The sequence below is a fragment of the Ornithorhynchus anatinus genome, chromosome 14 (genome assembly GCF_004115215.2).
Source record: "Ornithorhynchus anatinus isolate Pmale09 chromosome 14, mOrnAna1.pri.v4, whole genome shotgun sequence".
Lineage (NCBI taxonomy): Eukaryota > Metazoa > Chordata > Mammalia > Monotremata > Ornithorhynchidae > Ornithorhynchus > Ornithorhynchus anatinus.
Window position 1 is genome coordinate 32,494,942 of NC_041741.1, and position 16,881 is coordinate 32,511,822.

General features: G+C 40.6%; 1 long non-coding RNA gene across 3 annotated transcripts in view; it reads left to right on the forward strand.

The window, feature by feature from the left end:
- Nucleotides 1-16,881, forward strand: part of LOC114816729 — a 264,412-nt gene that overhangs the window by 227,014 nt on the left and 20,517 nt on the right. For 2 of the 3 annotated variants that reach the window (XR_003764539.2, XR_003764540.2), the window contains exon 3: nt 2,000-2,043. This is a non-coding gene — a long non-coding RNA (uncharacterized LOC114816729). Of the gene's footprint in view, nt 1-1,999; nt 2,044-4,391; nt 4,565-16,881 lie in introns of those variants that run through there. The other variant, XR_003764541.2, reaches the window with a different exon arrangement.

Consider the following 16,881-nt stretch of genomic DNA (forward strand, 5'->3'; position numbering starts at 1 on the left):
GAATGCCATCAGGCTTTATCAGTATATCTGGTACATTCTGGAACTCACATTTTATTCAAAAATGTGAATTCATTTCATCAGAGTAATTAAAGGAATTTCAGTGTTTCCGACTCAAATATTCCAGACGATACATAGTTCGGTTTACAGTGCAACAGTTCATAACAAATGCCTCCATAAATTTAGAGTGGTTATAGCTCTGTTCCTAATCCCTAAAAACATATTCAATAATTTAGGACTAGCAAATGTTGCAGTGCAGAATAGAGATAAAAGAGCTTAATGAAACACTCCCAGTTTTCTTATTTTAAATGTTGGCACTCATCTTAAATGAAAGACTCATAAAATGATAATCAGACATCTAAGCAATATTGGACTGGAAAAAGTTTCTTCCCTCATCGCCAATTACTGACAATCCCAAACTAATGTTCTAGATGCCTCTGATATGACTCATTTCCTACACAAATACACATATTCTGCTGGCAATAAAACAACAAAACTTTTACTCCATGGGAATGCTCCATGGAATTCCCATTTCATAAGAATCATCTTATAGGTAAAAAACACCAATAAATATTCTTGCTATTGAATGCATACTGTTGCAACACTAAAATATACCTCGCAAACAGACATTTTTTAGTTTACAATATTTTGTTACACTGAGAAAATCGGGACAAAAACATTCAAAAGTTTGTATGTTCTGTCAGAGCTGCAACCTTAAATAAGATTATGAGAAATTTCATGATTGGGTCATTCCAGTGGTCTACCCAAAAGTAACACCAGATGGACGGAACTGCAAAATGGGATACAGTCGCCAACGTAGAAGCAGCGTGGCCCAGTGGAAAAAGCATGGGCCTGGGATTTAGTGGATCTGGGTTCTAAACCGCCTCTGCCACTTGTCTGCTGTGTGACCTTGGGCAAGTCACTTCACTTCTCTGTTCCTCAGTTACCTCATCTGTAAAATGGGGATTAGGACTGTGAGCTCCAGGTGGGATGGGGACTGTGTCCAACCCAATTATCTTGTATCTGCCCCAATACTTAGTATAGTGCCTGGAGATAGTAAGCACTTAACAGATACCATAAAAAATAATTGAAATGTACTTTTTTGACTTATTTATTTGAAATCCAGTTCTTTGTTAAAATAATGAACAGCTAAAAGTGGAAATGCTCTGAAAAATGCATATGAGCCTACATGTGTCATTGGGGGTCTGTGTTGTGGGTATGGGTTCTTTAGCTGAACCATTCTAATGTCATAATTTTCTGTCCCAAGCATTTAGTACTATGCTCTGCACACAGAAAGGGCTCCATAGATACAACTGATTGATTAGTTCATAACGAACAATCCCCCTCCAAAACCCTCTGATATCCCACTTCCTCCAAGAGGCTTTCCTTGCTTTGCTTTTCATTTTCTTCTCCAGAGCTCCTATCCTTCCATCTACCACCTCTTTCACTTATACCCTCACTCTTCTATCAAAATGTATTGATTTACATGCACTGCTATTCGAGCACTTGCTTATCCACACATATCCATCTTTTCATTTATTCCTCCTATGCCTGTCAAGATATTTAAGCTTTAAAACCCCTTTAAGCTTCCTTTGGTGATAAACGCTTAATTATTTTTTGAAAGATAAAGTTATCTGAAAATACAATTCCTATAGAAGTTGGCCTGTGGTTGTTATAAAGCTCTCTATCAACTCCTGCAGATATTTGTCAACCACATCTTCAAGGCTAATAAATATGCAGTGGTGAGGAAAACAGGCAGAAATAAATAGCATCTCTGAAAGAAATGCAATGATCAGTGCAATTGTTCGTAGTGAGTCCTGTATGGGTAGTAGATTAGCTGGAATTGTGGTAGGTTCACATTTTCATGCTTCTACTTGTAAAATCAATTTATGTTTTTTATTCCCGCTGACAGCAAGTTAATACCCTGCTGCATTTGATCGAGTGTGCCAGATTGCTTTTCAGGATAGTAATCGTGTGTCTCCATGTTGCAACTTTCTCCCAGGTTGAAAATCAAGAGTTTTGGCTCGGCGAACGCTTCGTCTTAAGGTAATTGCAGCATAATTCCCTAATTTTGTTAGGGACTTGGATTGATAGAGTCATTGAAGCTTACTGCATCATATATCTTAAGTGAATGTGTGAAGAGTGAAGCATAAACATTTGGTGGTATTTCTGTATACATTTTCTATATAATAATGGTATTTGTTAAGCGCTTACTATGTGCCAAGCGCTGTTCTAAGCGCTGGGGAGGATACAAGGCGATCAGGTTGTCCCACGTGGAGCTCACAGTCTTAATGCCCATTTTACAGAGGAGGTAACTGAGGCACAGAGAAGTTGAGTGACTTGTCCCAAGTCACCCAGTTGACAAGCAGCAGATCTGGAATTTGAACCCATGACCTCTGACTCCCCAGTCCTTGTTCTTTCCACTGAGCCACGCTGCTATGATTTTCCTATGATTTTATGAGGCTTATGGGTTATCTTTTGGGAGTAATTGTTTTGGGGGGGTCCAATAGCATTTCATTAATAGGAACTGTACACCTTGGCAGGAGAACTTTAATAATCAAAATCGTATCTTCCAAGTTTACAGTCTCTTTACAGATCAAAGAATCCTCATGGGATCTGTTACAAACTTAATATGGGTTGCATCAATTTAGAATAAAATGTTCCAGAATGATTTAAGGATGCTTTTTGCCTCCTTTCCTTCCCCGCCCCCAACACAGACACACAAATACACACACTCTCTTTGGCATCTTTATTACCCAATGTTCTCACTACTCCAGAGTAGAGTTTTAGGGAGTTTTATTCAGCATCTAGACTATTATAACTATTGTGTAGTGGCCCAGTGAAGGAAGCAGATTCACCCCAACAGCCTGCCGAGGAACCCTTCCCGAACCCCTCGCTCCCTCTTCATGCCATCCCGGAAGCTGGTTCCCAACTGTGTCTGTTTATTGTTATATTGTAGTCTCCCAGGCTCTTTGCACAGTGCTTTGCACGCAGTTAAATGCTTACTAAATACGACTGAATGAATGAATGAACTTTCCCTGCCCCGGGTGAAGCTGGACTCAAGCAGCAGGAGTTGCAAACATCCTTGGCCTCCCACCCACTGGACCATCAAGCTTCATAGCCTCCTGCTCCAATTATTTGTAAATAATTGTTTTCCTATCTACATGTAAGCTACCCCTCTTCACTGTAGACTAGAAGCTCCATGTAGGTGGAGCCCGTCTCACTTCTGTTCGTTTCCCCAGGGTTTAATACAGATTGTAATAATGCAGATCGTAAAGACTCATTCAGTACTTCTAATTGATTGACTGAAGATTTAGGAATTTTCAATTTAAAAGCTTCTAGGCCAAAGATTGATACTCGATTTTCAATGCTTTTATCATGCCAGTTTTTAGCACCTGTTTTTTCTTGGTTTTGAGGAATGATGGTTGTGTCAATTTGTCTGGACATGTATTAGGTTTTGATTTTATAGGAAAATCCAGTTCACATACCGATCGTCACGTTATTTTCCTTAGGTAGCATGCTATTTTGATTCTACAATACCAGATGACAAATTCTATTAATTCTGAAAGATGATCGGCTCATTAGTGAAGCTGCAAATTTCCCCAATTCTGTCGTGACTTAATAAGTAACTGAGACCAACCACTTAGCCTCTCCATTGAATTTATCTCCCCTTGACAAATATATGTCATGCTGTGAGGATTAATGCAGTTTTGTCATTTATAAATATTATTTATACAAGCATGTCATTCTGTAGCACTAGGAACTATTTGAAAATCAGCAAGCCCAGTGGTATATACTTAAGGATTCTAAAGAGGCATCCAGAAAATGCTTTAAATTATCTGAAAATCTGTACCAATGGATGAAAGGGAAATCCAGAGATGGTGGATCATTAATCGACAGGTTAAAATTGATATATGATAGGGTAAGCAACTTGTAGAGAAGGTGATATTAAAAGAGACTCCCATACACATGGGTCTGAATAATTAGAATACGTATTTATAATCAGCTCCATATTGCTGAGTGCTCTTCAGCTCTCCAAGTAATAAAAGAGTCAACCATCAATGGTATTTATTGAGCACTACTGGGTGCAGAACACTCTACTAAGCCCCCTTGACTGTCTTTCTCTGTCTCTCTCACTATTAAAGCTGCTGTTCTCTCACATATATGAGTGTCTAAGAGTACTTAAATCTTCAAAATCACTATGTGGTGTCAGAAGTTGTGAATGGCAAAGATATGGAAAGGAGGGTGTTAAAAAGGAAAAGAATACTGAAACCCCAAGGAGATCAAAAATGTCTCTATCATTTTTCCAACCATAAAATTGGTCTCAGTGCAGTAGAAGGTTAAAAAGTTAACTCGAGATGCATAGTAACCTCTACCTACCTCTCTGTTTTCAGGCAATCAGGGGAAAAGTACAAGCATTTTGGGGAATGGATAGAATTGTGCTGAACAGCTTGATCAGCTCAACGTGGAAATTTGAGCGTGTTGCCGAAATTCTTTTCATGTTTTGTGGGAAGAAATACGTGAAAGTCACAACAATTTGAAATTTGATAAGAGAAAAAAAATCAAAGGAAATACAGAGCAAAAAAAAAAAATCAAGAAACACTGTGTCCACCAAAATATTAAAACAGCATAAGATTCCTTCCGTATGTGTGAAAGCCAGATGAAGGGAATACGCAACAGATTTACCAAATATGAGTAATAATTTTGGTTTTGTACATTGAATTGATTCTCTAAGAAGGAATAGGTTACCTAAGGGGTCAAAGATAATCCTCTTTTGTGGCAAGGAGAGAACATACCATTAAATAAGTTCTCAATACAGTACTCTGTACACAGTAAGCATTCAATAAATACCACTGATGGATTGATACGCCTTTCCAGATGTGCAGAGCGGCAGACACTGTAACAACCCATGCCATTGAGTGACCTAGTCCTGAAAGGGCCGACTATACACTAAAAGCAATGAGGATGGTTAGAAGCATCATTCAGAGGGAGGATGGCACATCATCAGAGCGTCTGTCAAGGGAGAGACTTCACTTATAAAAACAGAGGTAGAGCGGAATAAAGCAGGACTCACAGTAACATCCTGTAATTGGAGATTTACATCCCGACAAGTCTTGAACGGCCATTGTGCAAAATGCTGTCCACTTCACTGCCGAAAGCTAAAGAGTGTGTAGAAATGAAATCGTCCCCTGGGTAATTGTGTGTCGCTGCTTGCAGGTGTGGAGGAATGAATGTAGAGGGAGCATGGAGAGCAGCTTGACACTATCCGGGTGATTCTGGGAACTCAGTAGAGAGCAGGTGCACTCAGTATGACCTCAGATTACTAATCCCTTTCCTCAAAATAATTACGGTACTTAATTAAAGAAAGTGCCTTAATTAAGAAAGTGCCTACTTTCTGTCAAGCATAGGAGTAGATACAAGTTTATCAGTTGAATAAGGTCCTTAGAGCTCACAGTTTAGGTAGGAGGCAGAACAGGAGTTGTTGAATCCCCATTTTACAGAGGAGGAAACTGAGGCACAGAAAGGATAAGTGACCTGTCCAAGGAGGCTCTTCTCCATTTATCCAAAATGCATCACCTTCGAGAGATAACATTTAAAAATCAGCAAGACCCAAAGATATACCCACGGAAGCCAATCCTCTAAACTGTATGCTCGTTGTAGGCAGGGACCGTGTCTGCCAACTTTGTTATATTTACTCTCCCAAGCACTTAGCACAGTACTTTACACACAGTAAGCGCTCAAAAAATGCCACTGATGATGAGTAGCCTGCTGCACAAAAGAGTTAAACCGAAGACATCCAGGGAAATATGATTGGACTGATATCCAGTGGGGTTTCATAAAGAATAATGCACAAGTGATACACATAGAGAAGCAGCAAGGCCTGGTGGAAAGAACACGGGCCTGGGAATCAGAAGGACCTGGGTTCTAATCTCTCATCCATCACATGTCTGCTGTGGGACCTTACACAAGTCATTTAACTTCTCTGTGCCTCAGTTCCCTCATCTGTAAAATGAGGATTAAGGCTGTGAGCCCCATGTGGGACACGGACTGCGTCCAACCCGACTGGCTTGTATTCATTCATTCAATAGTATTTATTGAACGCTTACTATGTGCAGAGCACTGTACTAAGTGCTTGGGATGAACAAGTCGGCAACAGATAGAGACAGTCCCTGCCGTTTGATGGGCTTACAGTCTAATCGGGGGAGACAGACGGACAAGAACAATGGCAATAAATAGAGTCAAGGGGAAGAACATCTCGTAAAAACAATGTATCTACCCTACTACTTAGTTCGGTACCTGGCACGTAGTATATGCTTAACAAATATCATAGAAAAGCAGAGCTACACGCAAGAATGAATGTTTATGCGTATGCAGTTGTAATATGATATATATAATGTAAATATGCTATTACCAATACCACCTGGAGATGGAATGAAGAAATATCTTTTCTGAAATTGGAACCCATATAAACTCTCCTGGCTTCTAGATTTAGAACTAAGGTTAAGTTTGTGATCCTGGCTAAATTTAGGCAAAATGACAGTTCTGATGTGATACTTAAGAGTAAAACAGTGGGCAGAATTCTGGACTTGAATCTAAGAAAAAGAAATTATGCCATTCAACAGGTTGCAAAGGCAAATTAATCACACCAAGTTCATGTAGTCGATTAGAACCATGAACGCTCTGAACTCCATTCAGCTTATAATTCCACTCACATAAGGTTTGTTAGAACTTTATATCTGCTTTTGCCTTATTTTCCTTAACTCTAAAATTAAGCCACTTTGGAGTACCACTTAGCGGGATGAAGTATTATCAGTGTAGCATTTTGAGGGGAAAGGTGTTTTAAAAATGAAAACGATTTCAAGCAGTTATTAAAGGAGAGTAAGAAAAAACCCACAAGGTCAGTGTAACTGAATTTGTATGCGCTGGTGAAATGATGATGACGGTTGATAAATATTCAGGAATTTAGGGCAGAGAGGAAGCGAAATTGAGTGTTTAAAGTAAACCCTCAAGATGGTGAGAAAGTAGAGGAAGGAAGAACACATGGGTAAGCAGAAAGTGGGGAGAACTAGGCTGGATTCTACTTGCAGATTTGTTCCTGACCTACTCTGTGATAATGGCCAGTCACTTAAAACACTCCCTGTACCTCAATCCCCATACCTCCTTCACCGTTTAAGAATAATGACTATGGTACTTGTTAAACACTTATGTGCCAAACACTGACCTAAGCACCAGAATAGATAGAAGTTAATCAGCTGGGACAAAGTCCCTGTCCCACATGGGCTCATAGACTTAATCCCCATTTTACAGATGAAGTAACTGATATTCAGAAAAGTTACTTTCTCAAGGTCACACAGCAGACACATGGCAGAGCTGGAATTAGAACCCAGACCCTCTCACTCCCAGGGCATGGTCTATCCACTGAACCACACTGCTTGACTTCCTGTGAGTCATGGTCAGTGTATAATTGTGACATTTATAAAGCACCGACTAGGAACCACGTTCTATGCTGAGCATTAGAGTAGGTTGAAGATTGGATTCCCGTCTTTCCCGCATAAGGCTCATGGTCATAGAAGAAGGTTAACAGAAAGCAGCATGGCCTAGTGGAAAGAGCAAAGAGTCAGAGGATCTGGATTCTAATCCTGGCTCCATCTGTGTGACATCGAGAAAGTCACTTAATTTCTCTGTTTCTTGGTTTCCTCATCTGTAGAAAGGGTAGGAAATAACTGTTCTCCCTCCTTCTTGGACTCTGTGGAATGGGATTGTGTCCAACCTGATTATCTTGCATCTACTCCAGTGCTTAATACAGTTCTTGGCACATGTAAAGCACTTAAAAATACTACCATCAATATTATTTGTTCTCTGGGCCTCAGATTCCTTACCTGTAAAATGGGGATTAATTGCCAGTTTTCTGTACTGTAATAACTGTAATTTGTTTTTTTATATTAATATCTGGTCCCCCTCCATCTCCCCAGTCTCCCCAGACTGTAAGGCTGTGGTGGGCAGGGAATATGTCTGTTTATTGTTATATTGTACTCTCCCAACCACTTAGTACAGTGTGTTCCACATAGAATGCACTCAATAAATATGGTCAAATAAATTAATGAATGAAATTTTTCCCTCGCCCTCAGACTGTGATCCCTGATCCCCACTTGGTCAGGGGCTGTGTCTGATCCCACTGTGTTTTATGGGCAGGGAACATATCTTTCAATTCTGTTGTATTATCCTCTCCCAAGTACTCAGCCCAGTGCTCAGCACAGAGTAAACATTAACTACATATTGACTGATTGATAAATACCCCAATACTTAACCCAGTACTTTTCACATAGTAACTGCTAACCAAAAATCGCAATTATTAATTACTATTATTTGTAGTTGAGGAATCAGACACACAGTGCTAAGGTTCATTCAGTCCTATTTATTGAGCGCTTACTGTGTACAGAGCACCGTACTAAGCATTTGGGAGAATACAGAACAATAATAAGCAGACACATTCCCTGCCCGCAGTGAGCTTCCAGTCTAGAGGATTTGCCCAGAGGGTCACAGAAGGTCAGCAGCAAGCTAGGATTAGAATCCAAATCTCTTCATTGTCAGACCTGTGCTCTTTCCAGCAGGCCACCCTGGCCACTTGAATCGATGTTGATTTATTCTCCTCGGATTTTATTTCAGTTCTTCAAACATTGCAAGCATGCATTTAACACACTGATTGATTCATCTGCAAAATGGGCATGATAATCCCATCTTCAGGGTTGTTGGAAGAAGAAAGTCACGTGAAAAGGCTTTCTAAGATATAAAGTCCTATATGAAATCATTTTATTTATTTGGGAGGACACATGAGATCATGGCATCCCTTGGTGGTACATAAAAACAGAATGAAACAATCAGTGATAGACTCTCAATGATAACTATCACCAATGGAGTAAAGCAGAGTTTTGTTATAAGTCCATTATTATTCAACTATAAACTGACCATATAATACACATTTGGGAGGCTGTTCTGAAGCATTTTATAAAATACACAGTGTTCAAGATTGGGATTGTGCTGGCTAACTGGTCAGCCTTCTGGCACCAATCTCACTTGAAATCTTTGAACTCCAATTTCTGGGCTGAAATACGCTGAAGTCATCCTTGGCCTTCTGGAATTTGAGGTACCGGTAAACCAAAATCACAGTAGACTTTACCTTCAAATTTTCCCTTCACTTCCCTTTCTCCCCACTCTCAAAGGATTGCAATCTTGGAGTGAGGACCTGATGAACTATTTTTAACAAAATCAGGATGATCACCCTTCAGTTGTTTCTGAAGCTGTGAAAGAGAACCTCATAATTACTACGAGATATTTGGAGTTCTCTGGGAACTTTATCTGCATCATCAAGTCATTAAATCAGTCGTGCAGGAGAAAGTATATGCCCTGCTCTGAAAATTGGCAGAAGCTTCCGAATGAAGCATTGTTATGGGCTAACGGTAAGCCAGAAAACAGTGAAGGTTATGTAACCATCTAAACCTGAGAAATTTTGAACACAACCGAAGTTGTTTATCAACAATACAGAGCTGAATATAGTCACAAATTCTGCAACTGAAACTGCTACAAGAAATAGTGGAAAAAGCTCTTGCTCTTAAGAAACTGGGAGTCAATATTTTTTATGGTATTTGTTAAGTACTTACTATATGTCAAATACTGATGTAAGCACTGGAGTAGGTAAAATTAATCAGATTGGACACCGTTCCTCTTCCGCAGGAGGCTCACAGTCTAAGTAGGAGGGAGAAGAGGTATTTATTTTCCATTTTGCAGTTGAATAAACTGAGGGACAGAGAACTCAAGTGTCCTGCCCAAAGTCACCCAGCAAGCAGCTTGCAGAGCCGGGGTTAGAATCCAAGTCTTTTGCCTCGCAGGCCTGTGCTGTTTTCATTAGGCTACGCTGCTTGTCATGTGAATTCTAGCCTGACTTCTGCTACCAGCCTGCTGTGTTACATCAAGCAGGTCACTTAACTTCCCCAGGCCTCAGTTTCTTCAAATGTGAATTGGGAATGAGATAGATTGGGAGCCTAATGTGGTACAGAGACTGTCTAATCTCACAAGCAATGTGAAGCAGAGTGATCTAGAGGCCTGGGAGTAAGAGGACCTGAGTTCTAATCCTGGATCTGCCACGTATCTGCAGTGCAACCTTGGGAAAGTCATTTCACTTATCTGTGCCTCAGTTACCTCAACTGTAAAATGGGGATTAAATCCTACTACCTCTTATTTAGACTCTTAGCCCTCTATGGGGAAGGGACTCTATCAATCCAGATTAACTTGTATTCACCACAGCACTTAGAGCAGCTCTACAGTAAACACTAACAAGGAACGTAAGTATCTATTACTATTATTACTACTTTGTTTCTACTCAGGTGCTTACCGCAAGAGGATTTCTACCAGCTCTATTGCACTGTACTCTCCTTAGCATTTAGTACAGTGTTCTCCACACAGTAAGCACTCAAAAATATTGTTGATTGACTGAAATGTCATGATTTTTCACTTAAAGTATTAGTCATGATAAACAGACTATTTCTAAGATGAAAGATCAAATTGAAAGTCGAATTTTCCATTAACATGTCATTTCTCTTGGTCTTATACAACTCATGTGTTATCCCCTTCTTTAAAGAGAGAAGCGTTTGAATCCTACAGAAGTTATATTTCTATTTATAAGTGGTCCGGGGCCATTGAACACACCCGCGGCTGAATGTCTCCATTTCTTTGAAATGATTACAGTTCAAAGTCATCTTCCTCAAGTAGCATTTGAATAAGCGTCTGTACAGCTTTGCCACCCTCCGAAGCACTCGTCATTGTCAGATTGCGAGGTGGAGAGCTCATTAGATGCAGCTGGAGGTGTTTATGCTATCACGGTTCAGGTTCTGGGTCACAGTTCTGTCATGAAATCCAGTGCTTGCACTTAGTGTTACATTCCTATAATATCCCTGTGAGCTAAAAAAGTATCAGTGAGCAAGATATTTTTTAAAAACACACCTAAGTCTTTATGCAGGTAGCCTACACCTTTGTGACAGAGTCATATTTTATTCTCACAGTTGGGTCATCTTGTTTATCTTCACAAGAGAAGTTGTGTGCTTTAAGATTCAAATGCAAATTGTTTATACCTCTCACCTCAAAAAAAAAATCCCCTCTTATTACAAGAACCTGCGGTTTCAAGATTGCCCTAGAAAACTGAGAAATCTTGCACTATCAATCAACCACTGTACTAACTGTTTGGGATAGTGCAACATAGTAGACATGTTCCCTGCCCTCCAGAAGCTTACAGTCAAATGAGGGAGATACAGATTTTCCCAGACTGAAGACTCTAGTGATCCTTTATAACATAGGGGCTCAACACATTCCTAAATTTGATTCTTCCCTTTTCATCTAGGTTGACGCTAACATTGCGTCCTCTTAGACGTCAAGAAAGCCTTCCTGATCTCCCAAATTCTCCAGTTTGACTAGACAGTAAGGCCTGGATGGAGCTGAAGGAAAATGCTTCTCTGGCTGCCGGCAGAGTAGCTATGCAGTTAGACTTAGCGGAGCTTCGTCACTTTACAAGGGACAGATTATTGCTTGAATGTATCCACTAGCTCTGACCCTGGAACATGGACTCCTGGGCTGAAAGCTCCTTGGATCGGAGAACGTATCTTCCAACTCTGTTACATTATACCCTCCCAGTGCTTAGTACAGTGCTCTGCACACAGTAAGTGTTCAATAAATAATAATATTGGTATTTGTTAGGCGCTTACTACGTGCAGAGCACTGTTCTAAGCATGGGGGTAGATACAGTGTCATCAGGTTGTCCCACGTGAGGCTCACAGTTAATCCCCATTTTACAGATGAGGTAACTGAGACACAGAGAAGTGAAGTGACCTGCCCACAGTCAGACAGCTGAAAAGTGGCAGAGCTGAGATTCGAACCCATGACCTCTGACTTTCAAGCCCGGCCTCTTTCCACTGAGCCATGCTGCTTCTCTGACAAATACCACTGATTGATCGATTCATTACTTAGGTTATATAAATTGGCCCTGACACTTGTAGGCAGATAACATAACACTAGTCACCTTCAAATGCACCTTCAAATGCAAAACACAGTGATTTCAATTGAAGGCTCTTCCTCATTGACGGCATGGCCTTCTGTGAGTATGGAAAGGGGGAAGAAGAGAAAAGGATTAAAGAAGGGAAGTAACTCAACAGTTCAGTCTTTATAGTGTCTTGATCAATCACTAAATCAATCGATCAGTTAGAGGTATTTATTAAACTGTGCACAGACCAATGTATTTAGTGCTTGGGAGAATACAGCAGAGTTCAGCAGAGTTGGTAGATATGTTCCCTGCCTACTTACTGAGTGCAGAGCACTATTTTCTTGTTTTGGTTTTTTAAGCACTTGCTATGTGCCAGGCACTGCTCTAAGTGCTGGGGTACAAGTCAGCTGTGTGATTCTGGGCAAATCACTTAACTTCTCTGGGCCTCAGTTCCCTCATCTGTAAAATGGGGATTAAGACTGTGAGCCTCACATGGGACAACCTAATTTCCCTCTATCTACCCCAGCGCTTAGAACAGTGCTCTGCACATAGTAAGCACTTAACAAATACCAACATTATTATTATTATTATTACAAAGTAATCAGGTTGGACACTGTCCATGTCCCAGTTTTAATATCCATTTTACAGATGAGGTAACTGAGGCACAGAGAAGTGAAATGATTAGCACACTTCCCCCCTTCAAAGCCCTACTGAAAGCTCCCCTCCTCCAGGAGGCCTTCCCAGACTAAACCCCCCTTTTCCTCTGCTTCCGCTCCCCCCACCCTGCTCCCTTTGCTCTACCCCCCCCCCATAGCACTTGTCTATATATGTACATATTTATAATTATAATTCTATGTATTTTTATTAATGAATAAAAATGACATAAATGAATAGCATAAATAGATACCTATTCTACTTACTTCTCATCCAAGATTGAGGACTTTGACTGTGAGCCTTGTAACTCTTTCTCCTTAGAGGAACTTAGAGAAGGAAGCTGGGTGAGTGGGCTTTCAATCTAGGTCTTCGAATTTGGCATTGGTTTTTCTTTTCATTGGCCAGTAACAGGAGGAAGTTTCTGATCTCATACTGGGTCATCATTCCTCCTGTGGTCAACACTGTGGTGCACCTCAGCCCAAAGCCATTCAAAGGGTTCCTGGAGAGTTATTTGAAGGCCCATGTTATCTGTTATTTCATTCCAGAGTTCTGGGACTTCAGTGGAAGCTTAGATATTAGAAATCATATTATCCAGGAAATCTTTGGGCCCTGTTTCTCAAGAAGCAAAGTGATTACATACGATCCATGAGTGTCATCCAAGGTCCTTATAATTACACATTTGCCCTCCTCCTGCTCCGCATGCACAAAACTGAACTCATAATCCCTCACTAATTCTCTCTTCCTCCTACCTTTCTCATCTCAGTTGACAGCAGTCCTCTCCGGCTGTGTTTCAAGTCCGAACCCTTGACACTCACTGTCCTTAACTCCTCACTCTCTTTCAACCCTATGATCAATCTCCTGTTAGCTCTTCCACAAAATTTCCAGGTTCTGCCCCTTCCTTGGTATCCAAACAGCACCCTCATATTAGTCCAGGATCTTGGGCTACTACAGCTCGACTACCGCTTAACGTTCTGGGCTACAGTCTTTCCCTTTCCAGCCAGACCCACTCCGTTGCCTGGGTCATTTCTTTCTCATACGTTCCTCGACACATAGTTCCTCACTCTTCAGGAACCTCCAGTGGATGCACATTCTTCTGTGATTCAAGAATTGCTTTTTGTCACATCGTCCAATCGTTTTTTTTCTTTTATGGTATTTGTTAAACGCTTACTATGAGCCGGCCCTCTAGATACAGGTTAATCAGGTCGGACAAAGTCTATGTCCCACCTGGGGTTCACAGCCTTAATCCCCATTTTAAAGATGAGGGAACTGAGGCATAGAGAAGTGAAGTGACTTGCCCAAGGCCAAACAGCAGAGAAGTGGCAGAGCCGGGATTAGAACCCAGGTCCTTCTGACTCCCAGGCCTGTGCTCTATCCACTAGGCCATACAGTCCTCATTGATTGGTAGGCTTGGGAGTGAGGACAGAGTAATGAGAAGGAAGAGAGAGGGAGAGAGAAGAAATAGGAAAACTGGAAGCTCTCAATAAACTCTCTCTTCCTTCTAATTACCACTCTCTTCTCCCACTGTACAACAGCTTGCATTCTTCATTCTACTCAAGTTAACTTTCTCACGGTGCTCCCTCCTCAGCTCTCCTGCTGTCATTCTCTTGCTACGTCTACCTGGATCTTCCTTACCTGGATTCCCTCTCCTCTTTCATATCCAACAGGCCCCTGCCCTTTCCCACACTCAAAACCCCTCTGAAATCACATCTTCTCCAGAAGGCAGTCTCAGATTGATTTCCAAGCCCCTCACCATGTATTTCCAATTGCAGTTGCAGCACTTCTACAGCACCTGATCATGCTAGCACTCACGCCTTCCCGTAGCAATTTTGTTCGTATTTTGGTACTCTTCTAATTGAAATTTTGTTACTTTTCTTGAGGGCAGGGATTATGTCTTCTAATTCTATTGCACCCTCCCAAGCGCTCTGCATATATTAGATGCTCACTAAATACAATTGATTAATTGTCCTTATTGTTGATTGGCCAGGAAAAGTTCAAAGAATGGGATCCATGTATATTATTGTCTTTGGGAGCAACTAAAACACCTTTTATTTGTAAGAAAAATCCTCTAAAGGAGAAAAAACAGATGCTCTCCAGTCTTTTTCTAACCCAGTTTTCCAATATGACCAAATGGCCTAATTCTACCAATAATTTAACTTACTGAGCCTGAGGTGTAGGAAAAGCATTTTATCTCTTCAATTCCTCGCCTTTTTCCTCACAAGGAATTTTCCCAGACACACCTATCCATGCGCAGCGCTGACAATTCATAACTTTTCTACAGTCAGTCAGCAGGATATAAAAGCAGCTTTTTCCATCAAATCCCATTCTACAAATATTAACCATTCACCGTAGGTTCTCAGAGAGCCAGCAGTACACTATTCAATGTCTGATGTGGATTAGGAAATTAAAATCCCAACTCAAAAAGAAATCATAAGAGGAAAACCTGTTTATATCTTCTCCCCACCCTCCCAATCCAGTTTAGCCTCCAAGCAAAGGTGCAGAACTAGCTCAGGAAGAGTCTGGGTGACAAACCCAGATGGAAAAGGCCAACGATATTCCATTTCTATCTCCATTTCTATCTCCAGCATGGCACATTCCCTATCCCTTCAAGAGGGCAAACGGTAGTTCAGATCTCTATGTTCAAGTCACTATGTCTCTTTGCCAGTGACTTCTCTCTCCCCTAAGTCTCTGCTCTCTGTTTTCTTTCTCCTAGGTCTCGGTTGCTCCTCTTCTTCACTTGCTGTCTATCTCTGCCTCTCTCTTCTAGGTCTTTGTCTAATTCTGTCTTTCTCCTCTTTCAACCTCTGGCTTCTGCCTCTTGGAAATTCCACTCTGAATTCACCCACTGCTGAAAATATAAAACCGGAGTCTAAGAAGACAGCAGAAATGATAGCAATATAACAAAATGGTAGGGGTTAAAGGGTTTCAGGATTCTATAGATCCCACCAAGTCTAGCTAAAATGTATCATTATTGACATAAAGAAGTTAGCTCTTGAAAGACCAAGAACTAGCTGAGACTGGGCAAATGTCATAAGAACAACGTAAGAGACACATTCGTTATTCTAAATCTATAGTAGGTAACATGGTTTATTTCGAACAGTTTTGTCACCTTAAAACCTATGATTATCCTGCATGTCCCATGCACAAATAGTTCATTCTTTGTTGCCTCCTACTCCTAAAGAACAATGAAAGTGATGGTTATATTGTTGTGCTATTCTTTCCCAAGTGCTTAGTACAGAGCTCTGCACACAGTAAGTGCTCAATAAATATGATTGATTGATAAAAATATAGGTTTCTTTTAATCTCTCCTCTATCTCTTGTTTTCCCTCTCTGTTTCCTCTTTCTCTCTTCTCTCTTCCTTCTCTGTACTGTTCCTTCACTCCCTACCCTACAAATCAATCAGCACCTGAAAATATGATGAAAGAGTAATTAAATAGCTCCTCTAACCAAAATGAAAATATAATCTAAACACCTGATCACAGGCTCGCCCAGTACTATTCAGAATATTTTGATATAATGGTAATCATTATTAATTGTGGTATTTTAAGCACTTACTATTGCCAAACATTGTAAATAAACTGTGGGGTAGGCGCAAGATAATTAGGACAAGCCCTTTCCCTGCCCCATTCATTCAGTAACATTTAATGAGTGCTTACTATGTGCATAGCCCTGGACTAAACACTTGGGAGAGTACGATATAACAACCAACAGACGCATTCCCGGCCCACAGAGAGCTCACAGTCCCATACTGGGCTTGCAGTAGAAGTAGGAGGGAATAAAAAAAAGCACTGGTTTAAAATACACTTTAACTTCTTCGTTCCACTCCTTGACATGACATCAGCTTCGCCCTTTTTATAGTAGTTGTCACTCTAACTTCGGATCCCTTAGAGACGCAGGGTGCGATTTTCTTCCTGGACCTTTTCTTTTGTGATGCGGCTGCATTTCTTTTAATAGTGAATTCTAATTAAAATGTGTGCATCTTCAAGGATGGTCTGCTGCTGAGCCCCATTTGTTGTGCATTTATTTCTGCTGATTTGTTTGCAGCAAACCCTATCCCACAAGTCAAATGCTTACTGAATTAAAAGGACTTGTGCAACCACAAAGAGAATAGTAATTTGGCAAACTGTTTAAGGGGTCTCCCACCTCTCATAAAATGGAATGTAGCAAAGCTATTATCCTCTGAATTCTAATTAGACAAATATAAA